The sequence below is a fragment of the Vidua chalybeata genome, chromosome 1 (assembly GCF_026979565.1).
Source record: "Vidua chalybeata isolate OUT-0048 chromosome 1, bVidCha1 merged haplotype, whole genome shotgun sequence".
In the NCBI taxonomy this organism is placed as follows: Eukaryota; Metazoa; Chordata; class Aves; order Passeriformes; family Viduidae; genus Vidua; species Vidua chalybeata.
The window spans coordinates 65,060,829-65,079,604 of NC_071530.1; the positions used below are offsets into that span (position 1 = coordinate 65,060,829).

Sequence of the window (18,776 nt, forward strand, 5' to 3'; positions counted from 1 at the left end):
ATGTAAAGGAGGGAAACTCCCAGAGAGCCACTGCAATTTACACCAGATCTGAACAGCTTGAGTTCTGTATTGGCTGCTTGGAGACTGTGGTCACCGAGGCAGCAAAATGACAGATAGAAAATACATGTTTCTTTAGTGCAGTAGTAACTAAAACAATGTCCAATTAACCAAAACACCACAAAGGACACACACAGAGGCAAAGAGCTGAAAGCCAGCAAGCAAGCCGGGGGCTCAAGAAGTGATGTGAAGGAGTGGCTGCGACTGAACCCCCTCTGTGAGAAACAAGCCTGTGCCTGCCAAAAAAGAGGCACAGTCAAGGGCAAATGGCTTCTGCCATATGCTCCTCTATCAGACCCAGCACTGATGCACACACACACACAAATGAACTGGGACTTAGCATCCTCAGCCAGTCCAAGGCAGATTTAAAGCAAAGGAGGCTTGGAAACCCCCTCTTTCCCTGAAAACAGGAGGATGCAACCTTTCTTGGTACTGCTGCGTGTTGACTGTTCCCACAGGGACCCATATATCTGGTAAATTAGCTATGCTTGTACCAGTAACACTGTGCTCATTGCAACTTATTTGCTGACAGATACTTAGGGCTCAGAATGAACAAGGCCAGCTCTGCTTCACTCTTCTCCCTAGGATAAATAGAGACTTCCCTGTTCTTAAAATCAGTTTTGAGTGTGTATTCTTCGGGACAAAGATGACCAATATGTACAGTCAGAAGCTAGTTAAAAATCCTGATCTCCCCAGGGAGAGACACACTCTCTGAACTTCAGCGTGGATCAGAATTAAGGGCAGGTCCCTTTGGTGAGGCACAAGACCCCATACCCATTAACCAGCCACATGGTGCAGTTTGATTTTGGAGGTTGTTAACATAACAGCTACAGCATTTTCCAGAGCGCTTTACACCCATTTGAAGAAGCACTTTAGGCACCTCAACTGACTTGCAATGAAACACTGATTTCTAAGTTTCTAATATGATTTTGAAAAGAAAGGCTCAGCGATAAAACTCTGGAGTTGCACTGCTGACTGCTCCCCAACCTGCCTTTTCTCTGTGCTGAAAGGGTCTTGTTCTGGTACAGCATTTAAAACTTTTTCCTCTTCCTCCTTAAGAAAAGCTGCTCTCAGACCTTCCAAGAAAAGCCAGAACAAGCTGCAACTAATTCTTGAGCCTTCTTCCACCAAAGAAATTGTTAAAACTCCCGAGTTTAAAGACCAATTTGGTGGCACCCAGCACCTTTTCCAATAGGTTTCAAAAAGTGTAATTTTCTATTAGAATAAGCAGCAAAGCAGCAGGTTCTGCATATAGCCAGCAACACTGCCCACAGAACAAAGACACAGGCAAATTCTATTTCTGTACTTGACCACAGACAGCTAAGTAACAGAACCACTTTCTGCACACAAATTCACCTGGGTGCCCGGTCTCACCCTCCTGCCCAGTCAAGAGCTGGTTATGCAAGGTAGCAGCATTATGACCAACTTCATGGCTAGGAGCTCCCACCTCATTATCCTAGTATTGGTAAGAAACACAGTAATTTTGCAGACTGGAATTAAGGCTTCTGGGGAATCAGGTGCTAAAAAGGGCTATCAAGACATTTAGAAGAAGTGCAGGGGCATCTCTTCCAAACCAATTGCTGAGGAAGACCCTCCAGTAGTGACTAAGACTTCTCAAAGTAGTGGACTATTTTTGCAGTTGCAGAATTTCAAAGATAGAATATATATATTTGGAAGACTGTGTATGAATAAATTTCTCAGATACTCCCTATTGTAATCTGCTTGTGTTCAAGAATGAAAAACCCACAACCCTCGAGCTGAAGCTCAGACAAAACCAATTTTTTCAGTTTCTAAATCCTTTCTAAGTAGGTACAGGACTTATAGTATTAATTATTTTCCTACTAAGCCAGTTTAATTAATAAGATATTTAGAGGAAGGGCATGCTGGGCTAAGAGCAGCACTGAATGATAACAGATGTTATACTAAAACTGTGGAACATGCTGCCTTTCTTCAATACAAATCTTCCTCCCAAACAAGTGTCATACATTTAAGTGCATAACCTGTTATACTACTGCTGATCAGATGGGAAAAAATATAAGCATTTAGATGTAGAACTCATTAGGGTCTAACACCATGAACAATAAAATGCTTTATTTGGCCTGGATTTCTCTGGATAAGATCGCCAGTTCTTTTATGAAGGATTTTCTTTTCAAGCAGAAAGCTGGTACAAAATAAATTCATTCACTCTCCACTGAGAAGGAATCCATTCACAGCAGAGGATAAATGTAAATCTTTGAATTAATCCTTGATTCATGAGAACCGTGTAAATTCTGTGATGGGAAAAAATGAATTATAATTAATATTTAAGAAAAGATGTATTACTTCATTAGTGATTTTCCTTGGTGATTAACCTAATTTTTTTTCATTTATACAACCTTCCAGGAGATTAGAAATAAGCATTAAGCCCTCTTTATGGGATCTACTTTTGCCAGAAACTAGTTACTGTAACAAATTCATCCACTCTACAAGAAACTCTCAGTTACTAGTTTATAGAAATGTGTATTTTATGGTAGAAGCGTACAGATTTTGCCAGTGTGCTCTGCAGTATGCTGCTTCTTTTATGCTTTGATGAAGAAACAGTGGGAAATGTTTTTATTAATATTTCTGAGCTGGTATTTTTGAACTTGCCCCTCAGGAACAGCCCCCCTCTGCTGTTCAAGCAGAGTTTTTCTCTGTGGCAGACCCATTAAGATCAGTAAAGCCTTGACAGGGTCAGGAGAAGTTCCTGCCCCTCCACTCTGGAAATCAAACACAGTTTTGTCGTTATTCCTTTAACAGGCTGCTGTGCTCCGCGATGGCAGTGGTTGTGGGCTGCTCCTCCAGCTGAGAAGGCAAAGCTCTGCGCTGCCTCTGAGCCAAGTGCTTCCACTGCTCCATTAACCAGCCAAAGAAGCATTTATGCAGTCACGACACACAGCCTTTCCATCCTCCCATCCTTCCCTCCAAGACTAAAACCTCTCAGATGAACTACTCCAACCTGCACCTGTATGAAGCAATAAAAAATTAATAATAAATATTATTATACAAGATAATAATAAAGTGTCCTCCTTTGCAGTAATTGTCATGTTGCTGCTTAACCAAGGGGTGGACTAAATAAACAAGTCCTGCACTTTTCATCTGACAACTGAAACTAAGTCCCAGTCTGTGCTGGCCAGTTGGATCTTAACCTTGCTTTTTTCTGAGGTTGTCCTTGGCTTTGTTTTAAAAAGCATTGGGGGATGCTTTACATGAATTCTTCCTTTCAAAGGCCACTATTATCTTAATTATGATATTAGAAAGCAAAGGTTGTTATAGTATCAAGCTGACAGCAGAAGCTCTCTGGTGCATCAATTATAGGAATTTGCTTTGCTAATAATTCAGATCTGAATAATTAGAAACAAGCAAACCAATTGCTTTGCACAATGTTTAGATAAACAACCATCACTGTTTTCTTTGGATTTATAAGTGTCGTGGTTTGACACGGAAGTGAATTTTTTCAGGAAGCTGGGTCAAACCAATCAGTGGTCAGGTTTGGATATTGGCACCTGGAGTGACCACTGAAGGCATGGACATGCCTCTGAGAACACAGGGGGTTAAAAGCAAGAACTCCCAGGAGAACTGTCTCTTTAGTTACGGTCGGTCGTCAGAGAGTGCAGACTCTCCCCTGCCCAGCCATGGGCTGGGTGTGGGTGGAGAAGCCATGCGGCCTGGTCAAGGTAGGCCGAGGGGGCTGAAGGTCTGGAACCGAGCCAGCTCCTGCGGACAGAAGGGTGGAGAGAAACAGAGATGCCTTTGTTCCACCCCACCCTGCCCAGAGGGAAAGAGACAGAGAGTTTGACCGTACCCCGGAATTTGCCGGCAGAGGAGAAGGAGAAAGGTGGGGGGGGAAGGTGCCCAGAGTAGGAGCTGGAGTTCTGGGCAGAGATTTCAGCTGTCCCGGGAGTCTGAACTTTTAATCCTTTCCTAGGAAATGAAAGCTTTGTAAAATATTACTCCTCATCAATTTGAAGTAGAAGAGAGACAGTTTAGGACCTGAGATGTTAGAAGAAGGAATTTCTAAGTAAGGAGGAGATGACGGAGTGGCTTGTAGCTGGACTTTTCTTGTTAGCCATAGACTGAACCAAATTCTCCTGCAACAGAGACTACATTTTCAGGGGGATGCAATGGTAAACAAAGAGACCTGCTTCAGCAACTACCAGCACAAGAATGGCAAGAACAGAAAAAAGCTGAGGAGGGTGTGGTGATGCCCTCTGTCTTCAGGAAGAAGATGATCTCTGTTCTTGGAGTCTCGGCCCCAGGGGAAAATGGGGGGGGGGACTGTAGTCCCAAAATAAGAAACTGAACTGTTGTCTCTTTTGGTCCGTGGCAAAGCATCCTTAAAGGAGCCCTATGGGCAGTCTGTCCCTGCACGGTGGTGAGAGCACTGTGACATGGAAAGGAGAGTGTCACGCTGGGAGATTTTCTCCAGGTAGTTGCCATGTGTGACATGGAACACAGGAGGTGGCAACTGTGTTTCCTGGGGGGTCTGTGGTGCAAGAGAGACTCCTCTCTCCCTTAACAGACTGAGTATTGATTATCTGAAGCGTGGCAACTTGATCAAGAATCCCGGGTGATGTTTCACAGTGGTTGTTTTAGAAATTGGGTGGGGGGGAGGAGGAGTGTTTTGGAAAGTCTTCATCCTGAATTTAGTGTGTGTGTCTTTTATAGTAGTAGCAGTTTAATAAAGTTTTTTTCCTTTGTTATTAAACTTGGGCCTGCTCTGCTCTGTTCCTGATCACATCTCACAGCATTTATGTTGGGAAGGTGTATTTTCATAGGGGCGCTGGCATTGTGCCAGCATCAAACCATGACAATAAGTCAGATGAGATTTTCAAATGTGATGGATTATGTATTAAAAAATGTTACATCATCTTGAAATTTTCCCAACAATGTAGAGTTTCTTGGCAATCAAATGGACCATGAATCAGCTGACAGAAATTTTTACGGTGTGGGTTTCTGCCTCTGAGTTGGCCTCCTTATATATTAAGAGCAAGTCTTGGGCATGATTAACCTCAGACTACTGTAAGAATCTAAACAAGACTGAACTGCACCTTGGAAGTACCTGTTAGACTTCACTGACTGTAAAGGAAGCTAAGGGTGAGTAGCTGAAATAAAGATGCATAAAAATAGGGCTGAATATACTCCTGAAATCAAAACTGATTGAAGAGAGTAGTTATAAGAAAAGATACTCTGCTATAGATGCAAGTCTTAGACATCACTGAGGAAAATGTAGATGTGTCAGCTCACAGAGAGCTCCATTAATTTTGGGGTTGTTTTAATAGCTGTGGCATGACTCAGCTGTGGCTCACTCAGCACTGCTGCTGTGACCTTGGGGTATGACCAATACCAAAACATAGCTTGGTTGAAAAAACTGTATTGCTCTGCTCATTGCTAAATATGAATTTTGCTTGGCTTCAAACACGCATAGGTCTTTTGAAGACTGAGGAAAGTAAAAATATTCCAACAGGTTTCTGAATCTCTGAGATTTAAAACTCCTCACAGAAGTTTTGAGCATCTCGAATATCAGCGTAGGTTTTCCTGCAACAGTACCAACTACAAAAACTAATTCAGACAGATTACTACCTAGAAAAGATTGGGAGCCTCTTTTTGTCTGTGTGTCTGCCCAACAGACACAACATTCCTTGTTGTGACTGTAGCCTAGCACTCTCATTCTATGAAATAAAATAAGTGAACGTTTGAAGGGGAAAAATAGGCTGGTATAAAAGGTTAAGCTTGATTTTGAAAAGTGTATAGAAGTACCTCTCCAAATCAGCAGACCAAATAAACCCCCCTTCAGTATGTGAATCACTTGGAAAACTTCTGTGGCATGTGCTACGAGACAAACTAGTAACACAGAAAAACCCCAGAGCATTGATGCCACACTAAAGAGTAACTCAAAATACTCTTCAAGCAAACCTAGATCATCATTACAGAAGTGGAAAAGTGAGGTACAGACAAGCTGCAGCAACTTGGCATGTCACCTGCTACATCAGCAGCAAAGCATTAACAGCACCTGTTCTGTGATCATGGGCCAACACTCTAGGCTAGGAAATGACCCTTCTTGACTTAAGATTTGCTACTGTAATCAAGGCAAATAACAGGAAAAAGAGGCAAAAATAAAATTAACATCTCCCCCCATGATTAATTTAATTTTATTTCATTTCCAGTCTTGCAAGTACAACTGGATTTATTTTAGATTGTGACTATGTAGAAGCATAGAGAAGATGATGTGAGGGCATCTTGCTTCCACTCAAATTCAGACCAGCTCAAGACAATGGTCCATTTCTGGTTAGAAGCACTGGACTGGGAGCATGATAAATCTTTATTTGTGATAGGTAAGCCTTTGAAATAACCCAGTAAAAATATACACATTCCTCTTAGAGCACAGGATCAAATCTAAAATTCCTGGTTACTCACTGGAAGAGTTTAGGAGGTGTAACAGTTGGCACACCTGGTAACTACAGATAAAAATCAAATCTTCTCTTCCTTACTTATTGAGACAGAAAGTAAAAGTGAGGAAGAAGTGAAAGCGGCCTTAAGAAAACTCTAGACTTGTACTGACCGTTACTACACGTAAACTGCCAGAGGACAGACTTGGGAGGAAAGTGGATGCAAAGTCAAATCTGCAAATACAGAATTGCAGAAGCTAATCAAAATACTGCAAACCATAGTGAGATCACAATACAGTAACACAACTCAGAAATAGAGCATACAACCAGAAATTCAGCAAACACAAGGAAAGACAAAGAAATTATATCTGAACAACTCTACCACAATAGTTCTTAATTCTTTCTGAACTAAAGAAATTGGAAACCTAATCCAAGAACATATGGACTGTATTTTTTTCACAAAGAAAGACTTAAAAAAAAATCAATCAAAGAAGGTGTCTTCCTAGGGAAAGAACTACACTTCAAGTTAGATCTAAAGAAACCCAAGATAATGGATTTCACAGGCCAAGCTGAGCAAGCCTGGCAGAAGATGAATGCATGAAAACAGGAGATAAAACAGGAAATCTTGACAAACATAACAAAAGCTGTGTGTTTGAAAAAAAAAAAACACCCTAAGAAAGTAAGTTTGAAAAGAAAACAAGATTGTAGACACCTTAAGAAATATGTTACCACCCTCAGCTTCCCAGCTAATAAAGAGCAAAACAGAACTCCACTGTATCAGCGAACTGTGACAATCTATCAAAAGGATTTTTGAAAGACTCGCATTTTTATACCTTTTATACATAATGGATTTTCTAGTCAAACTTGAGAAGTTAGGGAGAAATTCAGAAAGCAGATCAGAATATTGAAAAAATGAAAAAAATACATTTCTTCTGTTCTTCCCTCTGAATTGCTGCACAGTGTTTTCATGAGTTCCTAGATACTACTAGGTCAAGAACTGGAAAGCTGAGCCAGCAACAGGTATTGCTTTCCACAGCTTAATGAAAAAGGAGATTCTGTATCTGAATTAAAGAAATTTGCAACAAGGCAACATAGCATATCTTAATGTACACCTGTTCTGCAAATACACAGTGCAGAGCGGAAAGCCATAACCTGGCACTCAGAGATTTCTTAATTTAGTCATCAAAAAGAATAGTGAAGGGGTGGTACTGACTTATTAGAAGGCTTTCATCCAAGCAAGAAACCTGACAGGCTAGAACAGCCCCTGCTTATGTCCATATAAGACTGCCAGCACCCTATGTAGCTATAGCTGTGTTAAAGCTAAATTGACCGTAGTGATTACCACCACAGTTCTTACTGCAATGAGATTATCTCCTAAGCATCAGCAAAAGGCAGCAACCCTTATGGTAGGAGATCCATTTACATTTTCACAAGTGATGGTTTCCCCTACAGGCTTCTGTGTAACAACATGCAGAGGTTGTAGTATCAAATGAAAATTAAGAAAATGGGTTCTACATGTCAAACCTTTGCAACTGGACAAGATGAGTGATGCTATCTGAAAAAAATATGGCAACATCAGAAGCAGCTGTACATCCCAAGGAATGGTTGCTTTTTACAAGTGACTCAACTTGCTTTAGGTACATTGCAGTCTCAAATTTCTGTACGTACAATAGACAGAAACTGCTAAAAGTAATTGAGTGAAGAGCTGGGTGAGATATCTGCAAGGTGTTTCCTTTACCCTGAGAAGGTGGTTCTCAGAATGATGATACTGCAGAAGGGATCTGCAGTGCCATCTGTAACAGCAGAAATGTCTATTTGCAATATTGCAATATTCTGCAGCATAATAGTTCAAGAGACCTTCCTCAAAGCAAAAAATTTGGTGGGCATTGCTTCAATAAGATTGCTGGTGGGCATTGCTTCAATGACTCCTGTGACTCTCTGGAGAGTTCTCTCCATGACAGAGTTTACATATGGCATATAACTACCCGGGCAAGCTGCTGCTTTTGGATTTGCTCCTCATCAGACAACACTTGCAGATGGCAAAATACAGAGCACAGTTTACATAAAGAAATCTAGCAGATGTCAGGAAACTAGATTTTCCAGAGTAACTTTTAAAGGTGAAGGGGTCAGCTTTTTCTGAAGGGGATGGAAAAATGGGGGGAAATTTAGAGATAAAATCAAAACAGTGGCAGGCTGATGATAAGATGGTAGAAAGAATGCTTGGACAGACCACCTGGAGATGACAACCAAGCTACTGGCCAGTATTTGGTCCCCTCATTTGCCAGCTGAGAGGATCACCTTGCTGACAGAAAAGAGACCTGTACCCAGTAAGACAAGCAGCACAACTCTCCATAGCAACAGCAAACTGCTGTCCAGTTTTACAGATTGAGTTCACCTTACAGCTGTAACTTTACAAACATATATTGCCCGGTATCCACTGTCAGACAGATGTGTAAATCCAGTATTTTACTCCCTAACAACATCCTAATTTGGCTACAATGAAAAAGCCTGCTCTGCTGGATGCTCCTATTTCACCAGAAAGGGATTTGAGATAATTTAAAATATATTCACACATGACTCAAACACTGTTGAAGTAAATTACAGTTTTCCACTTACACTGGAATAATTAGTACACCGTAGCCTCCCAAACTGACACGCAAAATAGATGGGGTCTTGTTTATCTGTGTCCACGTGTACCCCTACTAAAAATAAATACAAAGCACAGCTTGTGACTAAGAAATACCTACTTAAATCTGAAGTTGGCTTATCACTGTTTTGAGAGAGATGTTATGAATATTTCATATACTTCTCAGAAACCATCAATACTGTTGTACACCCAGAAAATCTTGACTAAGCATACACAAATTAAAAATGCATTTGTTATTGAAATGAACTGACATCAACCCTTCAACACAGACCTCTGTTAGGAGCCAAACAGGAAATCATTCATTTAATGCTTGATTATAGGAATGACTGAATCACAAAGCAACAAACACTTCCTCCAAAATAAGAAGATTCTTGAATTGCAGCTGTCACACCATCCAGCAATTATATTTGGATGATATTTCCAGCTTGTGCAATGGCACTAGCTGGCTGGTACATAATGCTGAAAAAAGCGCAAAGTGTCTTTAATGCCAGTGTCTTATCTCCCAAAATAGTGCAGTCTGCTTTCTGGCTTGGTAGCAGATAACAGTTCAAGCTACAGTAAAGGCCCACCATGCAATTTCAGCATGTTTTACACATTGAGAGCCTTGGTCTGACTTTTTTTTGTTTCTTTGGGGTGAAAAGATAACATTCCCAGATGGAGAAAAACTTTCCATTATACATGGCAGTCCTCTGGAATCAACAGACTGAAAAGAGAGCAGATTGTGATTTCAGTTATAGTAACATAAATGCAGAACAGCTTCATGAGAATTTGGCATGCACCATCCTGCTTTTAATACTAATTATTCCATTATTTTAATGGGAGATATTTTTTAAAAGCCATCAAGGATGACATTGTTTTATGCTCCTCTCCAGCAAATGTTGAAATTATCTGAGAAAACAAGGCATTTTTTCCTCTTATTTTACCTTAATGCTTTTTGTGTGTGTGTGCAAAAACATAGTTCTGATGCTTGTCTGGGATGGGGAGACAGAAATGAAGATATGAAACATGTTTAGATGGTAACAGTTTTGAACTGAAGTACTGGTATAAGAAGCAAATTTGAAAAATAATAGGCAGGAAAGACAGTGAAGTGAAGGAGATATGATTAATACTTTGGACATTTCTTACAGTGTAATCACATTATAAATGTAGATAATATTGTCAGTCTCATATCTTAGTATTCCAGTGTAAGCGTCTCTGCTTTCCAGAACCAAATACAGTTTTTCTATTCATTTTGTAGAAAACCAATCATAAAATTGGTAGAATCATAGATGATATAACGTTATAAGCAATGGTACTGAAGGATAAAGGCCATGGTAAACAAGCAAAATATTTTTCACAGCAGTGCTAATCCTGAAGAGCTTCAGCAGAATTGCAAAGTGAAACTCTTCTTTACAAGGAACTGTGGAATTCTTTCTAAGTGAAGTGTCACTTGGAAAACTTTTAGAAGAAATCAATAAAATGGAGAGCAGCACACTGCCAAGACCAGACAGTTTTCTTCCTTGAGTTCCTCAGGAAATCAAATATGAACACAGTAAGTGTGACATGTAAACTAGATAAGATAGAAAAGTGAGAGATGGCAAATAGAAGGTTGCTATTCCTTAGAGTCTGAAAGTCATCTGGGAATTACAGATCAGTAAGCCTTGTTCCTATGTACCAGTCTAGGAACAGTTATATAGAATAAAGATAGAAATTGGAGACCTGGAACAGAAAAGAGATGAGAGAAGACTCATCCTGCGTTTGAAGTCAATGAATGAAGATGCTTGTTCCAAGTTGATGTCTTCAGAGTTTCACAACTCCTAAGTTAAGGTCATTGGAAGAATTAAAATTGCATTAGATAATTAGGGTGATTATACTCTAGTGGAATAACAACATGTAGAAATCAAAAAGGAATGCTCCATACATAAACAGAGGGATGTAGCACTACCTGCTGTCTTCTTCACAAAAACACAGTTAAAAAAGGTTGACCATAGGTAAATGAAAAAAAATTTGCTGACTGCAGACAAAATTAAGGCTGACTGCAAAGAGCTACAAGAATTCTTATGATGATACAAAATTCAACATTGATAAGAGCAAAAAAGACATTCAGGAATAGACAGCCCTAACTCTACACACTTAACAGATGTATTAGTCATTCCCACTCAGATGATAGTGCTTGGAAACTCTGCAGAGAATTATCTGAAAACATCATCCTAATGCTTGGGGCAGTAAAAAAAGGCAACAGAAATCTGAAATTACTAGGAAATATATATAGTCCCTTTGTGCTAGTGTAATAGTCTACAGCTAACACAAGTTTGGGTATCCATCTCCAAAGAGATACATCAGAACTAAAAGAGTTACGAAAAAATGAAAAAAGAATGACTAAAGGGATGGGGTTTGAAGAGCAATAAAGAATAATAGCAGAACTTCATTTTTTTTTGGTCATCTATTCTTTTACAGCAAGGTCCTGGTTCCCCTGATATTCACAAAAATACATGGTAACTGTCATCTAGGCTGTGCACTTCGTAAACGAGACCGTTCCCTCAGAGGAAAATCAAGGCACAAAGCACAGACAACAGCAGTACACGTATTCTACACATCCTCCGCTGGGAGCTACACTAGACAGGGCTTCCTTGGCCTGGCATAGCCCTTCAAAGAATCCCCACAGCCCTGGCATGCTTCCAGACCCAGAGATGAGAGGAAACCCATGGCACAAGGGCTTTTGCCCTCTGAATGCATGAGGTGGCATTTTGGCAGCGCTGTGAGCTCCTGCTTTCCTGCAGCGTGGTCACGACCCATTGCTCCAGGTGGGGGACATTACCAGCACAGAGAGATGCAGCACCTGCCCCACAGGCCATGCTGCAGCAAGCACTGCTACAGCAAGGACAGAAGTCAACAGGGAACACAAGAGGTCTGCAAGACCATGAACAGTCATTGACTCATTCACGAATAACAGAGATAAAGGGCACCCAACAAAATGGTCAGGGTGCAACTGAAAAGCAGGTGCTTTTGTGCACAATGTCTTTTTTCATTGTGGAACTGTCTGCATGAGATATCCATTAAAGCTAAATTTGGTTCCAACAACACAGAGGACAAACCCATATGGTTTGATTTGGATGCAGCTTTTAGCTTATGAATTTCTGAGTGCTGCAATCTGATTTCTTAAGTCAGAAGTAAGATAAATAGTTGCTTACCCTGCTTCTTGCATGTAACACAACCGTTGAGTACAAGAAAAGATACTGGACTACCATGGACCTCAGTTTGATCTACTTTGTCTGCCCTGGAGCACATTTATTTTTAAAATGTATGTTTAATGAATCAGGAGAAAACACCCTTGATCCCAACACATGAAACTATATCATTAGCTAATTGTCAGGAAATGTGCAAAGGCAGCTGATTTGCCTTTGAAAGAAACTTGAATTTTATCTCCTTGTCATGCAAGTCAGGGGATTTTTCTTGCATGATTAAATCAGACCTGTTAAGTAATACAGAGTTCAACACTGACATCTAAAATTACAAAAATTGATTCAGGTTTCATGGCCTGCGTAGTGCTGGTTGCAAAAGTAGCTTACTAGTTAGTGTGGCATCCAGGCTTAGAACTCTTTTTCAACACAGGCTTCGGGAATTTTCACTCATTAATTTCAGAGAATACTAAGTCTTCTTTTACTTTGTTTCTTTCAGTTCTAGGAAGTACAAGAGTGTGTGCTGTATTTCATGTTGGACAAATCTTAATTACTATTAATTGCTTTCTGGCAATACAGTATGTGAAGTGACAGTGGAATGTGAACCTGAAATCTGAAATTCTGCCTAGTGTTGGGTTGTGACCTGACTGTAGATGGTTTTTTAACAGAATAAAGTCAACTTGTTCTGCTGATTTTGACAAATACTTCACAAAAGAACCACAGAGATAATGCAAATCACTGCTCTGTGGCAATTACAAGTTTATTCAAAGATGACACTACCTTGAAATATTTTTCTGAAGATTATCAAAGTGCTGTTATGTTGTTATAAATACCTTTATTAAAATATTACTGCTGTAGCTTCGAATTTCAGATATGTCAGGGAAAAAAAAACAATTTAGTGGATAACTCTACCTAAATATTCTTCTGTTCCAACTTTATCCTGGCCTTTTTCTACATCAGTAAGATTTGTATGATTTATTTTTGTGAACTTTAACTTATTTCTGTTGCATAATAGCGATAGATGTCAGTCTATTTCTACCATCATAATTAGTTGCTGTGGAGATGGCTGAAATATCATGAATTATTTTAATTGCAAATGAGGAATAAGCAGCAGGAAAAGATGACATTGATAATGTGCAAATATTGGAAGGTTCCTTGAAACTAGTTGACTACAAAGCATTTGAATTTGCCATAATAATAAGGAGGCTTACAGAATAAGGGGGTGGTGTACATTTCAGACAAATACACTATGAAGATACACAATGGTTACATATGATGGCATCTTAAATTTAGCTTAACATTAAAGCAAAATTATCATACAACCCACACATCTGATTTTGTTACATATAATTTTGCTGAAGGCCTATAGAAAAGCCATTTGTGGTATTCACCTTTATTACTATGAGGCAAAATCACCACAGCAGTAATCCATAAAATCAGTAGGTGTTATCTTGAACTAATCTTCTTTGGCAGATAAATGAAGGAGAAACAGGTGTTCAAGTATCTGCATGAAAAGCAGCTAGAATTATTCCTTTGACACCATTCTTTAAAAGGCATTGGAATCATACTCTATCTTCCACTGGAGACTAATGAACCTCTCAGAGGGAGAAAGGACTAAGTAGACAAAAATAAAATTCCTGATGTACTTTTTAATAGCAGAAGTCCTTTACATCATGTTGTCTTTTGTTGCAGGGCCGCCTGGCAGTCCAATCTCACCTCAGAGCTGCATTAAGTGACTGTAATGAGGCTGCCTTCATACAGACACTGTGCACTCCCAAAATGACAGCATTATTAAATCTTCACCTTTTCTGCCTCAGTAGCATGAAGCAATTGTCCTAAATTGAAAAAAAAAATCCCAAAATGATGCTTTTATGAAGAAACAAACTTTTAAAAGCTTGACTGAGCTAAATACTGAGTTAAATAATCTCTTTTGTGTTGCTGTTCAGAGCTAAGTTGTTGCATTCTGAAATATGAAAGGAAAGTGAGAAGCACTAAGGGAAAGTAAGAAGCAGCTCTCTGTAAAACAAGATTTCTTACTCTTTCTGAGCACAGAAAGAGCACTGAGTGACTGATATCAGGATTATATTCCTGATTCCTGAGCACTGAGTGACTGATATCAGGATTATATTCCCAAGATATCCATGCCATTATTTGGATAGCTTTTTAAGCATCAAACCAGTCTCCTGGCATCTTATGAAGATGATATGGGTTGACCTATAGAAGGATGAGCTCCAGAATATCCATGTATTTTTACTGATTGAGCAACCAAACACCAAGTGTTTTTGGTATCAACAAAACTCTTCAGTTCAAAGACACTGGAATGGATTCTGTGAGGATGAGAGCATATTTCAATCTGACCCACTGTATGTTCAGAAAGTTCTTATCAGCTTCTTAACAAGGCAAAACCTGAAACACATTCTACTGCTATCTTATCCATCTATTGCATCTTTTGAAGGCACTGTTGTTGATGCAATAGTCTGATAATTAGGCTATTTGATGTGAAACCTCTTGCTTTTTAACTCAGCAGTAAATTAAACAAATGAATATAAAACTGAAAATGCATCTGATTTGGAAATTTTCTTCTCTGTATTGGTCAAAGTAAAGACTGCACATCTCCCATCCTTTCATAAAAGCTGGGTAGGATGTGCAGTGTCTACTTTTTACTTCTACATGGCAAATAAAACCATAAACACACAGTTGCATACTGCAGTATTACACATTGATACAGCTCTGAGGGATTATCTTAAATATTTTGGAGCTTTAAATATCCTTTTTTATGTTGTTTGTTAGACTTCAAGGAGGAGTCAGGAGTGTGTCTACTAATCACAGAACTGTAGAATGGTTTGGGTTGGAAGGGACCTTAAAGATCATCTAGTTCCAGCTTCCTTGCCATGGGCAGGGACACCTTCCACTACATCAGGTTACTCAGAGCCCCAGGTACCACTGAAGGAAAATATTCAGTCAGCATTATATATGGAGTGGAATTGGACATATTTAGAACTGGTTTACTGACTTGGCACGGGATAGAAGATAAATAAATAATTATGATTTTATATTCAATGACTCTGCATTTATTTAGTCAATTGATAGATAGGGATATGCCAGCTGGCTTCCCCCATCTCAACATATTATAGTGAGTTCTGACTTTGTTTCAAGAAAAAAATAAAGGCCTGACTTAGGTAATTAATTACTACAATCACAGAACCAAATCCTATTTTCATTACCTTTTTAAATCTTAGATGAAATCATTCACTAGAGCTCATGTGCTTACTGCAGATATAAATTGATGCAGCAGGGTGCCCATATTTTTGCATTACTTAATTTACTCTAAACAATAGTGTAAGTTGACAGTTTAGAAAATAATTTAAAGAACAAGAGCCTTTACTTTAAAAAAAAAAAAAATCAATTTCAGTTGCTTATCCTATTTGATTTTTTTCTTAGTACATAAAAAGGTCTGAGAAGAGATAGAGGCAATCAATAGTTTCATACTGTTGTTTTCATTCCATCTCAGAAATATCAGCTAAAAAGGTGCTTCTTTACCTCTGATTTTATTAATGACCTTTTAAGGGATTGAAATTATATTTGTTGTGTAATGTAACTGGACTTCCTAAATTTGTTTTCTTTCCCCAAAGAGCTAATCATATGTCTTTAAGTGATTGACGCTATGAAAACCAAAATTTTGCACAGATTGTGTAACATTTTTTGCCACTCTTTTCTAGGGAGGACATAAGTTGAACTACTCGGAATAACAGTCTTCCAGATCAGATAAGAATTGGTAGTTTTTATATACATGAGAAAATGCAAATATAAATACATAATAACCTCCATCTTCCTTGTAAATGTAAGAAAATGGAAACAGAAGTCCTCTTCCCACTGGGTCACTTTTACCACTTTAACCAGAGCTCAAAGGAAAATCTATGATGTATTTGATTTCCCACATTCTTTATAAAGAAGAGGCTTTTTTTTTTTTCAAGTGACTTTTTGATTGTGTTCTACTCCATCCCTTTCTTCGGGCCTGACACGTTGCAAGAAGAGCAATCACAGTAACATAAGCATTAGGTACAGGCTCTGACAACCAAATCAAACTTAAAAAAAAAAATCAACTGACACATTAAAATTGCTTTTGGTATTATCTTTCATCAGAAGGACAGTAATACATCCTGAGCCTATATAAACAGATTACTCAGCCACTCCTGAAGTGCAGCCAGTACTGCGGTGGGAAGCAATAATTGTGATGTGGTAGCAAACACAGCACTGCAACTCTTGAGGTAAGGAAAAAAAAAACCATTATCAGTTGAAATTTCAGGGGCAAAGTACAAATGAGGAAGGCTGAAATAATCGCCCCAGGTGGAACTTGATCTAAAGGCTAAGTTAGTGTTTTTATTTTTGAGGAAATTTCAAAGTTATCTTCATTGACTCAAGTAGTTCTTGAAGCCTGCCTTCCTCTGAAACATAATCCTTAGGAGAATGATTTTCCTTAATTCATAGTTTAACTTAGAGAGTACACTGGATCCTCTAGACAGTCACTAACACTTTCCAGAGCTCTGCTGATTTCCCTAGAAAGAATGTAAATCCCAAGGGAAAAAGAAACACAAAGAACCTAGCCTTCACTATGCAGGAAGAGCAAAACCTTTCAGAGAAGCACAGACCCTGCATTGTAATATCCCTGTGCTGAAGTAGGAGACCATGCTCCTCCTCCCTATGGCTTGGACCTGAACAAAACCAGTCTAGGACTGCACATGTACACTGGTAGTGGCTGCAAAGGAAGTCTTTACTTTCATGATGTGCAAAAGGTAAGTGCAAAGAACAGGTACCAGAAGTTGGGAGGAAAAAAAGGATCAGCTTAGATATTTTTAAGAGCTTTCTAAAATCAAAGCTGTATATGAATTTTGATGGAGAAAAGAGATGAAGAAAGCCTGTCTGGTGAAATCTTGATTATTTATGAATTAGCCCTTGACAGAATTCATCAGCTTACCATGCTTGGGAAGCAAATGTCTTGATAATGCAAGAAAGATTTCCAAGCTTTCCCCAAAGTGTGTGTGTAGGAAAATATGATAAAAGTTCAGCTTTCTAGAAACTATGAATAAATAAATATATAAATATGGGAATTTTCCTTCTGGCCAATTTTGCTAATAGACTATTTTGCTTTGCATACTGCTATAGTCCTTTAAAGGTATCCTCATATTCACATGGAACCGTGTACTGTTGCTTTACTCAAAGTAAGTAATGAAGAGCACCAGCATCAGCGGGAGTTCATTGACTGTGGACTAATTTTTTATAGGAGAAACATGAGTCTGTTTATATTTCAGGGTGCAAAATGAATATGAAAGAGTTGCTAATTAACTTAATGACAAAGGTATGGCATAGGGCCAGCCTTTCCTATACCATCAACGCTGGCAGACGTTTAACCACACTTCCTAGAGTGGACAGGTGATGTTTTTCACAGTATCACTATAATTATTATGGCTCTTAAAAAAAAAATAGATTTCAACATTTTGCTGAAGAATAATTCCTCAAGCCAGTTTTTATGAATAAAATAAAATAAAATAAAATAAAATAAAATAAAATACTTCCTTTAAACTGTAAAATCCTTTGGAACCTGACAAGAGAATGAGTCTGTCTTAAAGGATTAGTCTGTCTTTTGTAGCCAAACAAATTTTAAAATCCCAGGTGAGCTAGGGTCTTCTTAGCAGGAAGATATTCAGGAAGGCGTTCAGTTTTTCAGGAAGGTGTTCCTTTCTCATTCTTTGATTCTTTTCCTCTCCTTCAGTTCCTCAAAATATGCAGTAACTACATACAGGATGACTGGAGAAGAGGGAAGGAAATTGCCTTACCAGGCTGATAAAATTAATTGCTTATTAGCCTTCTTAAATCTGGGTTTGAGTACTCATTTTTTCCCCCCCAGACTCCCTAGTTTTTGTAAAGTTCCATGGGGTTGTTTTGCTGGACTCATAAATTACAACACAACCCAATTCTCTTACTCTGTGAGGTGCTGCACTGTAATTAATAAATCATTTGAATTTCAACAGCAGCTTCTGTCAAGGAAGATCAAAGAGCCCAAATATTAGAGTAGTGTGTTAACATCCTCTCTCTTGCATACTATTCCTATGGGAAATCTAAGGCAAACTCCACATCTGTGCTTGATCCACAGAGGAAGCTCCCTCACCACTCTTCAGCAGCTAATGTCACAGGATGGAGAAGCCTGCCCATCTATCCCATAGGTCTTGTAGGATGGAGACCATTGCTCTCTGCCCTATAGATCTCGTAGCAATAAACACCAGGATGACAACACAATAAGTCTGCCCCCCACAAAGGCCTCTGTTCCTTAGAAAGTGGGAATACAACTTGTATTTTTACTACTACTCCCATCTGATAATCTGAGTTGTGACTCCCATAATTTCCTGTGGAGAAAGGAACTACTTGTACTGGTAGAGTGGTTACCATCACTATCTGATCACTTTGTTGGTTGGATCCATAAAGCTGGCCAATAACTAAAAAAACAAAGGA

General features: G+C 39.0%; 1 protein-coding gene across 3 annotated transcripts in view; it reads right to left on the bottom strand.

The window, feature by feature from the left end:
* PHACTR1 (phosphatase and actin regulator 1) overlaps positions 1–18,776 on the bottom strand; it is a 300,892-nt gene that overhangs the window by 76,940 nt on the left and 205,176 nt on the right. The gene's annotated exons all lie outside the window — the stretch shown is intronic.